This window comes from Pelodiscus sinensis, chromosome 27 (assembly GCF_052426305.1).
Source record: "Pelodiscus sinensis isolate ZL-2025 chromosome 27, ASM5242630v1, whole genome shotgun sequence".
NCBI classification, from domain to species: domain Eukaryota; kingdom Metazoa; phylum Chordata; order Testudines; family Trionychidae; genus Pelodiscus; species Pelodiscus sinensis.
Window position 1 is genome coordinate 11896885 of NC_143078.1, and position 12747 is coordinate 11909631.

General features: G+C 48.2%; 1 protein-coding gene across 2 annotated transcripts in view; it reads right to left on the reverse strand.

The window, feature by feature from the left end:
* GRM4 (glutamate metabotropic receptor 4) overlaps positions 1–12747 on the reverse strand; it is a 204257-nt gene that overhangs the window by 148360 nt on the left and 43150 nt on the right. The gene's annotated exons all lie outside the window — the stretch shown is intronic.

Genomic DNA, 12747 nt, shown 5'->3' on the forward strand with positions numbered 1-12747 from the left:
CAGGCAAGATACAGCACACAGGCCAGAACTGGCCTGCCCAGCCCCTTCAGCCAGCCTACGGGCCACCCCGCCAGGACCCTCAGGCACAGAACAGCCAGTCACTTGAGAGCAGGCCCATGCCACTTTAAGTGGCTGGCTGCTCCTTTTGGCTCTCTGCTCTGGATGCTGGGTGGAGAGGAGGCTTTGCACGCTGTCCTGGCCCCCCAGCAAAATCTCTCAGCTTGGAAACCGGCCAATAGAAACTGAGAGATTTTGCTGGGGACGGGGCGGAGCACAAAGCATTTCACCCCTGCCCCCGCATCCCTCCTTCCCCAGCACCCAGAGCAGACAGCCACAGAGAGCAGTCAGCCATTTTGAGCAACCTGAGACTGAGGCAAGAAGGGAGCATGCTTCGGAGTCCTGCAGGGCTGCTGGCCAGGAGCCACCTAGGGAAACCTGCCTCTGGCACCCCAGCCCCTCCCTCTCTCTGACTCCCTGTCCCAGGTCACCACCCAAATTCTCGGCTCCCTGGTGGGGCCTCATCTGGAGCACAATTTCCAATTCTGGGTGTTGTGTTTTAGGAAAGCTGTGGACCAACCGAGAGCTTAAAAAAACCAGGCATGTTTCACCTTGAGAAAAGGTGACTGAAGCAGGACAGGAACCTGACAATAGTCTTCAAATAAATGAAAGGCTGTTCTATAGAGCCTGTTGATGACAGGGTGATCAATTGTTCTTCATGCCTCCTGAGGGTAGGGCAAGAAGTGATGGGTTTAATCTACAGCAACCCAGATTTAGGTTAGCTCTCAGGAAAAACTTTATGATCAGAAAGTTCTGGAATAGGCTCCCGGGGAGGTTGTGGAACACCACCACTGGAGGTTTTTGAGAACGCATGAGACCATCGCTTGTCAGGGATGGTTTAGGTTTGACTTGGTCCTCCCTCCGCAAAAGGGGCCGGACTTGATGATTTCTCTAGGCCCTTTCCAGCTTGTCATTTCCATGCTTCTGTGCTCTGTAAACACGGCAGCCAAAGGCCAACAACGTGAGCAGAAAACAGAGTGAGGGAAGATGAAAAGATGAAAGGATATTGGTTCCAATTGCCTTGTCTTTTTGACACGCCAGGGCTTCGGTCCTTGCCAAAGACCTGAGATCTGGCAAACTCCTTGCACTGGGGAGTCTGGGAGAGAAAACAAAAGAATTGGGGACTTTTTCTTCCTCCAGTCCCTGGATAAGAGAGTCAGACTGACCTCACAACCAAACAAAGAGCTAGGGGTGGGGCGGAACAGTTGTATTTTCAACCCACAAAAGTTTTTGTCTTTGCAACAGAGCCGAGCGAGTGAGAGAGACTCACCAGGCTCCCCAAAAAGAAAATAAACCAACTCCCTTCTGAAAAACGCAAGAGGAAAAAGAAGCAAACACAAGCAATCTAGATCAATTCTAAACCCTCCTCTCAGGCACCGCTGCTAAAAGGGGAACTCAAGGGTTTGTGTGAGCTGGGTTCGAAGCTGCCTAAATGGCCGGCAAAACGCTTCTGTGATGCTTTAATTTCGCCCTCTTTTTATCTCCCGATGTTTGTTCCCTTGGCAGCTTTTCCACCCACCATCTGCCAGCCTCTCCTCCTCCCACGCGCTGAGCCTAATTATGTCGATCTTCAAAGGGGGCAGCCCTGGACTCCCAGAAGGTGGGGGAGGAAATCACAGAGACACTGAGCTATCAACAAGTCTCTTTGATTGCCCGTGGAGTACCAGGGGAGCGCTGTGCCTGGCTGGCTGATACAGGGAGGTTAACACCTCCTACAACCCTCCCTGCACAACTTTCCGTGTACAGTATGCCCTGACATCCGCCTGTTGGGCCACTTTGATCTCCCCTGTGCACTCCCTGTCGTCCAACGAGGCTTGGTAGCCAGAGCGCAAACCCAGAGAGCAAACCCAGAGAGCAGAGGCTCAGTGCTAGCACAGTCTATCATCCCACCACCGCTCCACGGTGGCAGGAAAAGCCCACTGAGGTGACATCAGCCCCTCTCAAAGGAAAGGAGGAGCCACAAAGGGACAAGTGGGGGAACTGGTAACTTGGGACAACTCCAGGGTGAGAAGAATGGGAAGAGATCCATCCAGTAGGCCGCTGGGACAGATCTCCATCACAAGAGCAGCAGCTTCACCTCAGGAGAGGGGAGGAACCATGAAGATTAACTAAATATGGAGGGACAACCAAGGAAAGGGCCAAGGGATAGGAGTGGAGGCCGACTATTTGAATTCTGGAGCAGGCGGACCGAGACCACCAGGACAAAAGGCTCGCCCCTCAGTTCAGGGAGGCACCACAGAGCCCAGAAATCAACTGATTACTTGGGACGACCAATAAGGGTGAAGATGAGAGACAGCGAATAAGGCAGCCCACACAGAGAATCCCAGACAATGCCCAGGACTCCACCTGCCAAACATGGTATCAACCCTCCACCACCTGAGGGAGTGTCGCCAAGATCTCGTTGTGGCGCAGTCCAGACAAGGCCCGGACTTCACCCTTTGCAAGGTGCGGGTTCTGAGATTCTCCCCAAACAAAGCCATAAATATACCTTTTAAATTAATCAGAGCTGCTTTGCATTGAATGGAGCCTCCGAATGATTTACGATCTTGAGCCGCTTAGCACTTAGATAGCACTTTACATCTTCAAAATGCTCTGCAGATGTTAATTAATCTTAGAGATGGAAAAAGCCTATTAAATCATCAAGTCCATGCTCCCCTCACCACACCGCGGTTCCCTTATGGAAGCTGCATCCAATATCAAACTGGCAGGGCACGTTCCCAGCTATAGGGTTGATGGCTTCAGGCGTATGTTGCCACCCCAGCTCGTTTCTTAACACGCTTTGCAAACAAAGCGTTCAAGAATCACTCGCTCCGCCACTTAAATGCAGCCACCTCTGGTGTGGAACTCAACACCAGTCTAACAGCACACAACACTCTCCCGCAGCCCTCGTGGGCAGGAAGTGAAAAACAGTGGAGCCCACATAAAACTTCAGGGTTTTTTTTTTTTGTTTTTTTTATGACCAGGACAAATGTAGTTAGTGAAGTTGGAGTGCTGCCAGGATCCAAGGGAAATCAACCCTATTGTAGCCCAAAAGCCAAATTGTTGGGGAGTCTTCAGTGTCTACAAAGGATCAGAGAGCAGGTTTTGCATCTCCTAAGATGGTCTGGCAGTACAGTGCCTTTAACACTATTCCAGAGGTATAGTGTGTTACCCACTCCCATCTTTCCCTTCTGGAAACCAGGAATCAAATCTGACTGGGGTTACCAACTCCGTCAGTTCAGAAGCTACAACCTCATCATTTGTCCTACTTTCTCCCCCACCCTAATAGTTCAAACCCAGGGAACCCTAACCCTGGAGAAGTGGGTTGTGCCCATGAAAGCTCATGGTCCAATCTACATCTTTTGTTAGTCGCTAGACTATTGGTTGTTTTTTAAGTTTTTCCAGTTACAGACTCACTCTGCTTCCCCTCTGAAGCCTGGAACAGCCCAACACTCCTGCTAGAAGTCACATCTATGTTGCAACCAGCACAGGCTGCTTGGAGATATGCTGAACGCAGGCAAACTGGCAACGGCAGTGTTCTGATTATTGGTGCACCAGAAGCGGTTTGCTCTTGCTTAACGAGAGATGGAACCCAGCACTCTTTGGGGGGGATCACCCGCAAGCCAACCTTGCCCGTGTTAGAAAACCAGGAATTGATAGATGCCTTCCAGCTGGGGCAATTGCTCGGGGGCAGCCTGGCTGAGTTATAGGGAAGGCACCTGAAAACCCTGGCCCTGAGAAGCATCCTGGTTTCCAGAAGGGAAAGATGGGAGTGGGTAACACACCATACCTCTGGAATGGTGTTAAAGGGCACTGTACTGCCAGACCGTCTTAGGAGATGCAAAACCTGCTCTCTGATCCTTTCCTTGATGCTCAAGGGCAGCGTGAACCTGCAGAGAAGGAGGCCCCTTTCCTTCCCCGAAACAAACGCGCACAAGCCTAATATTTTCATGTATTGATGCTGGCCTTGATAGATGAATAGAAATTACTTGTTGGCTGCATCACCAGCAAATGAAAACAAAGACCCAAGGCACCCATGGAGCCATTGGAGGGGAGCTGCCACCTGTTAGAACAGCCGAGCAGAGACAGCAGGGAACAGCTTCCCACTGAAATCCGCTTGGAGTGCACCCCCAGGACGGGGTTAAGCCCAGTGGATAACCTCCTTCCAGACACACTCCACCTGCGAAGGAACACCCTAGCATCCTGCATTCTTGCCTTTGCCTGGAAGGGGGCAGCACACAACAAAAGCTCCCCAGCAAAAAACCCCAGGTGGCAAACCCCTATTTCTACCAAAGCCCACAGCCAATGCACCACTGGTCCACAGCATTCCCGGCAGACACCGCCCCCTCTTTTCTCCTCTTCCTCCTTCTCTCTCTCGCTCTGGCTTGCTCTTTTCCCCCTCGCTGCTTCCCTGCGGCATCTCTCCGCTTCTCTTATTTATTTGCTTTTCTCTGTCCCTCTAGTCTCTCTCTCTCTCTATTAAATGTAATGCCAGTGTTGTAAACCCACGACTCCACCAGAATGTTAAAAGGCCCTTGTAAAGTGGAGACTTCTCTTTTAACTACCTGCAAAATAAATAAATACAGCAGAAAGGAGAGGGACAGAATCTTTATCAGGGCACAAATAGGATTATTCTGTGTGACAATCTGCTTTGTGCTCCATTCCAAGAGGCTGTGATCTGCTTATTGGATATCTGCGACCAAGAGAGCGTGTGTGTCTGTGTGAGACGCATCATTAAAATTCTGCTCAGCGAATGAAGTGCTCATCTCCTAACTGTTTTTCGGTTGCGGGTGGGGGGAAGGGAAGGGGATTTGGCTCCATTTCTTCTTCCTTCCTTTCTCGTGGAGCCTGAGATGGTGGGAGTTGGGTAGTCAAAAAAAGACACAGACAGAAAAGAGGCATCGGGTGCTTTGCAAGAAGATGGGGAAAGGGGGAGAGAGACAGCGAAGGATCAGGCCTGTGTGTCCAGGCGAGCATGTGTGAACACGTGTGAGTCTGCATGGGTGCAGGGTGAATGAGGAACGAGGACTGTGAAGATGACTTAGGGCATGTGGGCTAGCAGCAGTGTGGTTGTGAGAACACATGCCCGTGTGAGTGCCAAAGACTGTGCAGAGTGTGTCCAAGTGCGTGGGCTGGTCAGATGCAGACTGGGGTTGGTAACTTTCAAGTCCCTGCTGCCAGATCACCCCCCTAGCGCAGGGAAATCATGGAAAGGCACTGCAATCTCCAGTCCCCCGGCCAGCTCTCTTCTACGCAGCAATTTACCAGACCCGCAGCTGCTTGATGGAGTCCAGCTCCTGCCTTCTGAAATGCATCATAAGCTTCCCAGCTCCACTGAGACCCATCCTGAGCCTTGGCTTTGTAAAAGGGCCTCGTTTTAACATTCCCTGACACTAAAGAGACACGCAGTTGGGTAGCCGGCCAGGAATCAACGGAGCTCCATGCTAGTATCCAAGTCTGCACAAACAGGTGGTGTGGGAGGGGTCATGTAAGGTCAAACCCCAATTTTTTAAAAGAAAAATGCACAAAATTATACAGCTGGAAAAATAGTTTGGGGCCAAAATGAACTTTTTTTAGGGCGTTTAATAAAACGGAAGGAAAAGTCAAGACCAAAAGTCATTCTGAAGCTGAAAAATCCAAATGTTTCCATTTGGATAATGTCAAAAATGGAGCATTTCAGCTCCTTAGAAATGTTGCAGGTTTCTCCGGAAATAAACAATTCCACAAAAACAGCACCAGCAGGCAAAATGCTTCTGGGGTGCCAAATGTCCCCCTCTTTTTTGGCCAAAAATGTTTCAGAGGAAAAGTTTCATCCCGCCCCACCAAGACCCAACATCGTGTCTGTCAGTATCTCCAGCCTCTGAAGTATCTACCTGTCCTCATCACTATCAGATCAGAGTGTCTGCCACTATCTCTGTGAGATCTATTACCTACCACTGGAGCAAGCGACTAGGGGACTTCTGCTCTAGGTCACACAAGGAGTCTGTGGGGAAGTAAGGAAGCGAACCCAAGCATCTTAGGCCAGTGCTAACCACCCAACCACCCTTCCCCTCATCCATAGACTTCAGTATGCTATGGGCCCTTCATGGCTGTGGGCTGCTCAGACTCACGTATGTTCCCAGTAGGCCCATCCTATCTCATGCACCCCAAGTCAAAGGATCTGGGTAAGTTTCTGAGCATGGAATCTGGGCTCCCAACTTTCCCCCCACCCTCCAGCATCTGCTTCTCAGCATCAGCTTCCTCTTCTCTCCATCAACTAGAAGCCTCGCTCCGGATCCCAGAAGCTGGAGTCTCCAACATCATGCACAAGACCCGGCACCCAAAGAGATGCACCTCTGTGCTTTTGTCTCTTCTGATCAAAACCCAGCAAGACAGAGACAAAAGTATCCCCCTTCTGAGGAGGGAGGCTGCAGAAGCAGGGGTGAGGAAAGAAAGAAAAGGCCCTGAATGAGCTTGTGCTGTTGCTTCCAGTTTATAGCCTCAGGCCATCTGGGAAGCTAGAAATGCCCTGTTTCACAATGGAATAGTGATAGAGATGCAGCCGTGTTATTGCAAAACAGCACCATTCACACCAGTCCATTCCAGGATTGCCTCATCCAGCCCAGGACTTAGGGAGCTCCTGTGTAGAGACACAGGACAGCCAAAGCTAGGAGGTAGAGCATCTGAGTCTCTCTGTGTCCAGCAGCCCCATTAAACAATCCCCTTTATATTCATTAGCACCCAGACTTGTCTCTTCTCAATGGCAAGTCATGTCATAGATGCATATACAGCCATGGCATTCATACCCCTGCATTTCCCATGCGAGATACGGCTGCCTGCACCCCAAACGAACCACAGCTATTTACAGACACACCACGGTATCGCTGGGGATTGAATCTTGCATCATGACACGCGAAGTCCCTACCACTGAAGCACAAAAGGAGTCAGAGTAGTGATTTCCCTAGTTGTGAGTAGATAGAAGATTCTCATTGTCAGAGGGGCCAGGCAAGATGATGACACAAGCAGAACCAGTATTACAGCCTCTGACAGGCCAAATGCACATAGGTTGGTACATACACAAGGTAGAAACACTCAATCTACACGCAGTTCCCATATGGAGTATGGATGGGCAGAGGAAAGATTAGTGTGTATATGCCAAGATCATAGACTCATAGAACACTAGAACTGGAAGGAACCTCGAGAGGTCATCAAGTACCATAGATCATCCCTGACAGGCGTCTGTCTAACCTGCTCTTAAATATTTCCAGGGATGGAGATTCCACAACCCCCCTAGGCAATTTTTTCCAGTGTTTCATCATTCTTCCTAATGTTCAATCTAACCCTCCCCAGTTGCATTTAGGTCAAAAGGTCAAAGATAACCTTTTACCTCAACACAGCTGGATTTAAACCCGACTTTGAGCACAAATTGGCTGCCACCTGGCTCCGAGGTGTCTCTTGCTCACATCTCAAACCAAACAGGACTTGCTCCATGCAGCTGGTGTTCTCTGTGGGAGTGGCCCATGTCTGCAATAGCAGAGGGTGCTGTTGGTCCAGATGAAGGTGCATTGGCAGAGTTGGGGGGGTGCTCAAAACTGGAACAGCAGAGGCCCTCGGGGCTAGAATTGATGTGTACAGAAGGACTGCATGGGAGTGTGCAGAGATAGGCAAAGCGGTGAGTCAAGTCCCTCCTTTGCAGAATTTCATCTGAGGATTTTGTTCTAGCCAGTTATACAACCTGGCCTACGGTTTGCCCGCTACAAACTCTAAGCTCTAGTTCAAATAACAGAACAAACAAACCGAGGGACTTTTCCTGTGTAGCCTGCTTTGGAAGGGGGACTGAAAGGGGAATAAAATGCCAGTTCCCAAATGACTGTTTCATAACAATCCTCCTGCCTGGAGTTTTTTCTTTCCCCTTCTTTTTGATCTCTTGTTCTACAATAGCCTAACTCCCAACATCCGCTATTTTCTCAGATGAAAGACAAAAGTGCTTTTAGATACATGAAAGCAACCGCAGGCAGGGAATTTAAGGTTTTTAAAAGAAAAAGAATGAAGAGGGAAAGACAATTCTACTGCAAATACAGGCAGCACCTCAGAGACACCCCCCCCCCCAAAAAACCCCTGAAATACACCCGCCTCTTACAACACGACCAAATGCTGATCCCTCGGAACTCTCCCGGCATCAGGCTCCAAGAACGGCAATCCTGTCAACTCCTTTTTGGAGAGGGCTGGCAGCCTGTCCTCTGCCTGTTTCTCAGCAGCCACAGGATTCCCTATTCCCCAGGAAGCCAGAGGGGAGATGGGGGGCTTAACCCCCCACTCAGTTCCCAGGCTGCAATAAAGGAGATCATACAGCTGTCAGCATCCTCCCCCCCCACCCGCACCTTATCGTCATTAAATATCTTGATGGGAGAGTTCCATGAGGAAAATCCCAGATCCTCTCTCCCCCCGTTGCCCACACCTGACTGTCTATGGACAAATGTGTTGGTTTAAATAGCCACTGATGCTCCCAATGCCATCCACTAACTATCCAGCTGGGGTGCGAGGAATTCCACTAAAGACAACAGGGCGAATGTTCCATAATTCTAAGGCCCCTTTTGGCTGGCAGCAGGGGGCCTCCAAGACATAAGAGACTGAAGGTTGCCCCAATTCCAGCTCCTAGCATAGACAGCGTGTCAGGGTAGGAGGAGGAAGGGTGGGGGTTAGTCTGGGACAGAGAGCATCATTCTTGACTAGACACGTGGAGCCATGCAAAGCAGAGCACCCTAAGACAGTATGCTGGCCATCCCCAAAAGACAGAGCACAAAAACCCCCTTTTCCCCTCCCATCTTCCCCTTTCCCAAGCACATGAGTGGAGTAGCTGAGAACCAGGCCTCATAGCGTGAGAAGTATCAGCCCCCATATGTGATCAGTATGCGCTGAAATACATTGATTTACTCTGGGGACAATGGAACAGAGAATCAAACCCTTCTTAGTTTAATCAAAACAGACCAAAGATCATTACAGAAAACCCTTCGCCTTGGGAATGGCATCAGATTCACCTGCAGAGTGAAGTAGCATGTGGGACGCCCCGGGGGCTGCGAGTCATCTTCGGGCGGGAAGTGGCAGGTAAAATTTCCTATCAACGGCTCATTAAAAGCTGCCTCTCCCACCTGACATACAAACTGCAAAGGTGCCTTTATTTCTTATGTATTTCATTACTGCCAGTTTATGAGCTAATAGAACGTTCTTTATTTAATAACAGTGGAAGGCACCAATTTAACTGAATCAATTTCAGATTGCAGAAAATTAGACAAAGACAGCAATTTTGTGTTATTCTCACCAGCTGAGGTTCGTGGGAATGGAATTCTTGAACTTAAACTAGCAATTTGAGCCCCGCACAATTAGCCAGAGTGGTAATAGCTTCAAAGAGAGTCCCAAGGGGGAATTTCAGGACCAGCTGTCACAGAAGCGAGGGGAAAATCCCCCTGGAGCCATGGAAATCCTGAGGGTTGTCATCCCGACTATGAACAGTGGTCAAGTGACCTGTCTTATTTCCATGATTCCTTTGAAGGATTTTTTTGGAAGCCTTATTGCATCTTATCAAGACATCGCAACTCCTAAATAATGTAGCCAGAACATCCCAAGAAAGTATAGTTTCCTTAACTTGGGCTTGAATAAAGGTATTAACTGGTTAATGCACTACAAAGACAATTTTCCCCGCCTTTGATATTCGCATTTCCACATCAAAAGCTATGACTGGGCCACATCCTTCCCGACGTAATTAGTTTCATTAACACTGGCCCCACAAATGACAGGTAATTGCTTTTGCTGTTACATATGCCCTATAATTCCACTCCAACACTGTAATTCTGTAATTTCCACTCCAACTCATCTGATGAAATAGGTTTTACCCTCAAAAGCTCACAATCTAATATATTTGTTGATCTCTAAAGTGCCACAGAACTGCTCATTGGTTCCTTAAGAGCAGCTCGCAAAACAGTGTAATAATTTGTGTAGACAACACCTCCACCAGCTCATGGTGTTATATCTTTATCATAGTGTTAAACTGTTGTGTATGCAAACCACAAAATTTCCAGTACGTTCTTGGAATGTACTGGGAGCAACCTTTTTTTTTTTCCAGGAGATGGAATAAGGACCCAAAGCTTTAGATGTGATTCTGACCAACAGGGATCAATTGGGAGCATATCTGGAGGTGGCAGGCAACTCTAGTGAAACTGATTATCCAATGATAGATTGCACAAGTCTAAGGAAAGGAAGACGTGAGAGCAGCCAAACAAGGGCTACGGATTTCACAAATGCAGAGAACTGGTAAGGAACGTCCGAAGGGTAGAAAGGCAGATCAGGAAAGCAGGCGTTTTCTCAAGGAAACAACATGAAAGGCCTAACGGCAAACTATCTCCATGTGAAGGAAAGACACAAACTGTAGCAAGGGGCCAATGTGGCTCCCTCGGGAGCATTTAATTACCTGAAACTCAAATGGAAATCCTGCAAAAAAATGGAAATATGGACAAATTGCTGAGGGGCGGGTACCAACAAACAGCCTAAGCGTGCAGGAACAGGAGCAATGCATGCGGACAGTGAGAGGTCATGTGACCCTCCCCCCAAATTCTTGGGTGGGAGAAGGAAGAGACCAGAGCTTCTGGGAGGCCCGGAGAACAAGCAGCGGGGGCCTGGCACTTACCACGAGCAGTGAAAGTGGAGCAATGCGACTCTTCTCCCCCAGCAACGGGCTGATCACTCGGGGGGGGGGGGGAGATAACTCCCCCACCACCACTCACTGGCAGATGGAAGAGGTAGGGAAGAAGTGGGAAGAGATGGGGAGGGGGCAGGACCTGGAGCTGATGGGGTGTGATCCCAGCCCTCCACCAGGCTAGGGGTGGCATGGAGAGAAGCACGTGGAGGTCACATGGCTGGTGGGCCCCCCCAAGTCCTTCCTCACCTGTCACCCCTGTGTAAGAACAAAATCAGAAAGGCAAAGGCACAAACTGAGCTATACTTAGCAAGGAACCTAAAAGCCTATCAGAAGTGATTTAAATGCATTAGGAGCAAAAGAGGGACAAAGTAAAGTGAAGGACCTCAGAGCAGCAAATGAGAGATAATAACTGATGACGTGAAGAAAGCTGATTTTTTGAAATGTCTATTTTTGCTTCAGCCTTCACTAAAAAGGTTAACAGTGGCCAGATACTCAACACAAGTAATAGTAACAAGGGGGAAGAAAGACAAGCTGAAATAGGGAAGAACAGGTTAAATTTATTATTTAAATAACAAGAGTCCAGAAGCACCTTAACTTAAAGACTAACAATTTTATTATGGCATAAGCTTGTGTGAGTGGCAACTCACTTCCTCAGCTACTTCCTCAGCGAGTTGCAACTCGCAAAGTTTCCGCCATAATAAAACTTTTAGTCTTTAAAGTGCCGCCAGACTCCTTATTGTTTTTACTGACACGGACGGACGTGGCTACCTCTGAAACCTGTCAATATTGAAATTAGTTAGATATATTCCCAGAGGCTGATTAAACTCATCCTAGATTCTTAAGAAACTAGCTGAGCCCATCTTGGAAAGGTTAGAAATTATCTCTGAGAATGCCTAGAAGGTGGGTGAGGTCCCAAAAGATGGGAGAAGGAAAAAACAGAGCCAGTCTGTAAAAAAGGGAACAAAATGGCCAAGAGACTTATGGACCATCAGCCTAACTTCTATGCTGGATAGATACTGGAACAAATTATTCAAAATATCAATTTGTAAGCACCCAGATGACAATAGGGCTAAAAGGAATAGATTTGTCAAGAACAAATTATGCCAAACCAGCTGATTTCCTTCTTTGACTGAGTTACTGGCCTAGAGGGGTGGAGAGATGTAGTAGGTGAGAGATCTTTATTTTAAGAAGGCTTTTGACACAGTGCCACATACAATTTTCATAAACAAACTAGGGAAATGTGGTCTAGAGTAATTTACGCTGAGGTGGGTACACAACCAATTGGAAGATCAAACTCAAAAAGAGCAGTTTTCAATGGTTTGTTGTCCAGCTGGCAGTTTGTAAGTAGTGAGATCCCACAGGGGTCAGTCCTGGGTCCAGTACTAGTCAATATTTTCATTAATGACTTGGATAATGGAGTGGAAAGTATGCTTATAGAATCTGCAGATGACTCCAAGCTGGGAGGGTTGCTAGCACTCTGAGGACAGGAGCAGAATTAAAAACCAACGGGTCTGAATTGAACAAGATGAAATTCAATAAAACACACATACACCGTGCTTCACTTTGGAAGGAAAAATCAAATGCACAATTACAAAACGGAGAATAACTGGCTCTGTGGCAGTCCTGCTGAAAAGGATCTAGGGCAACAGTGGATCACAAATGAACAATGTGATGGAGCTGTAAAGAAAAGCTAATATAATTCTGGGATGCTGTGGTGGGGCAGAAAAAGGGTTAAGGCAGCCTTGGAGAAGCCATGCCGAACCCAGGTAATCAGGAAAGGGCTTATTGAAAGAACCAATCAAAGAAAGGCTTGTTGGAGTAGCCAATCAGGGTCAGCGAAGGTCATATATAAAGGTCTGCTCAGCAGACCAGAAGGCATTCTCATCATAGAGGGCAAGAGAGAAGGACTGGCTGCCTTAGGATGTGTCTAGACTACAGGGTTTTGTCGACAAAAGTCCACGTTTGTCAAAAAAAACTATACCTGCGTCTACACTGCCGCTGAGTTCTGTTGACATAACATCGACAGAACGCAGCGGTTT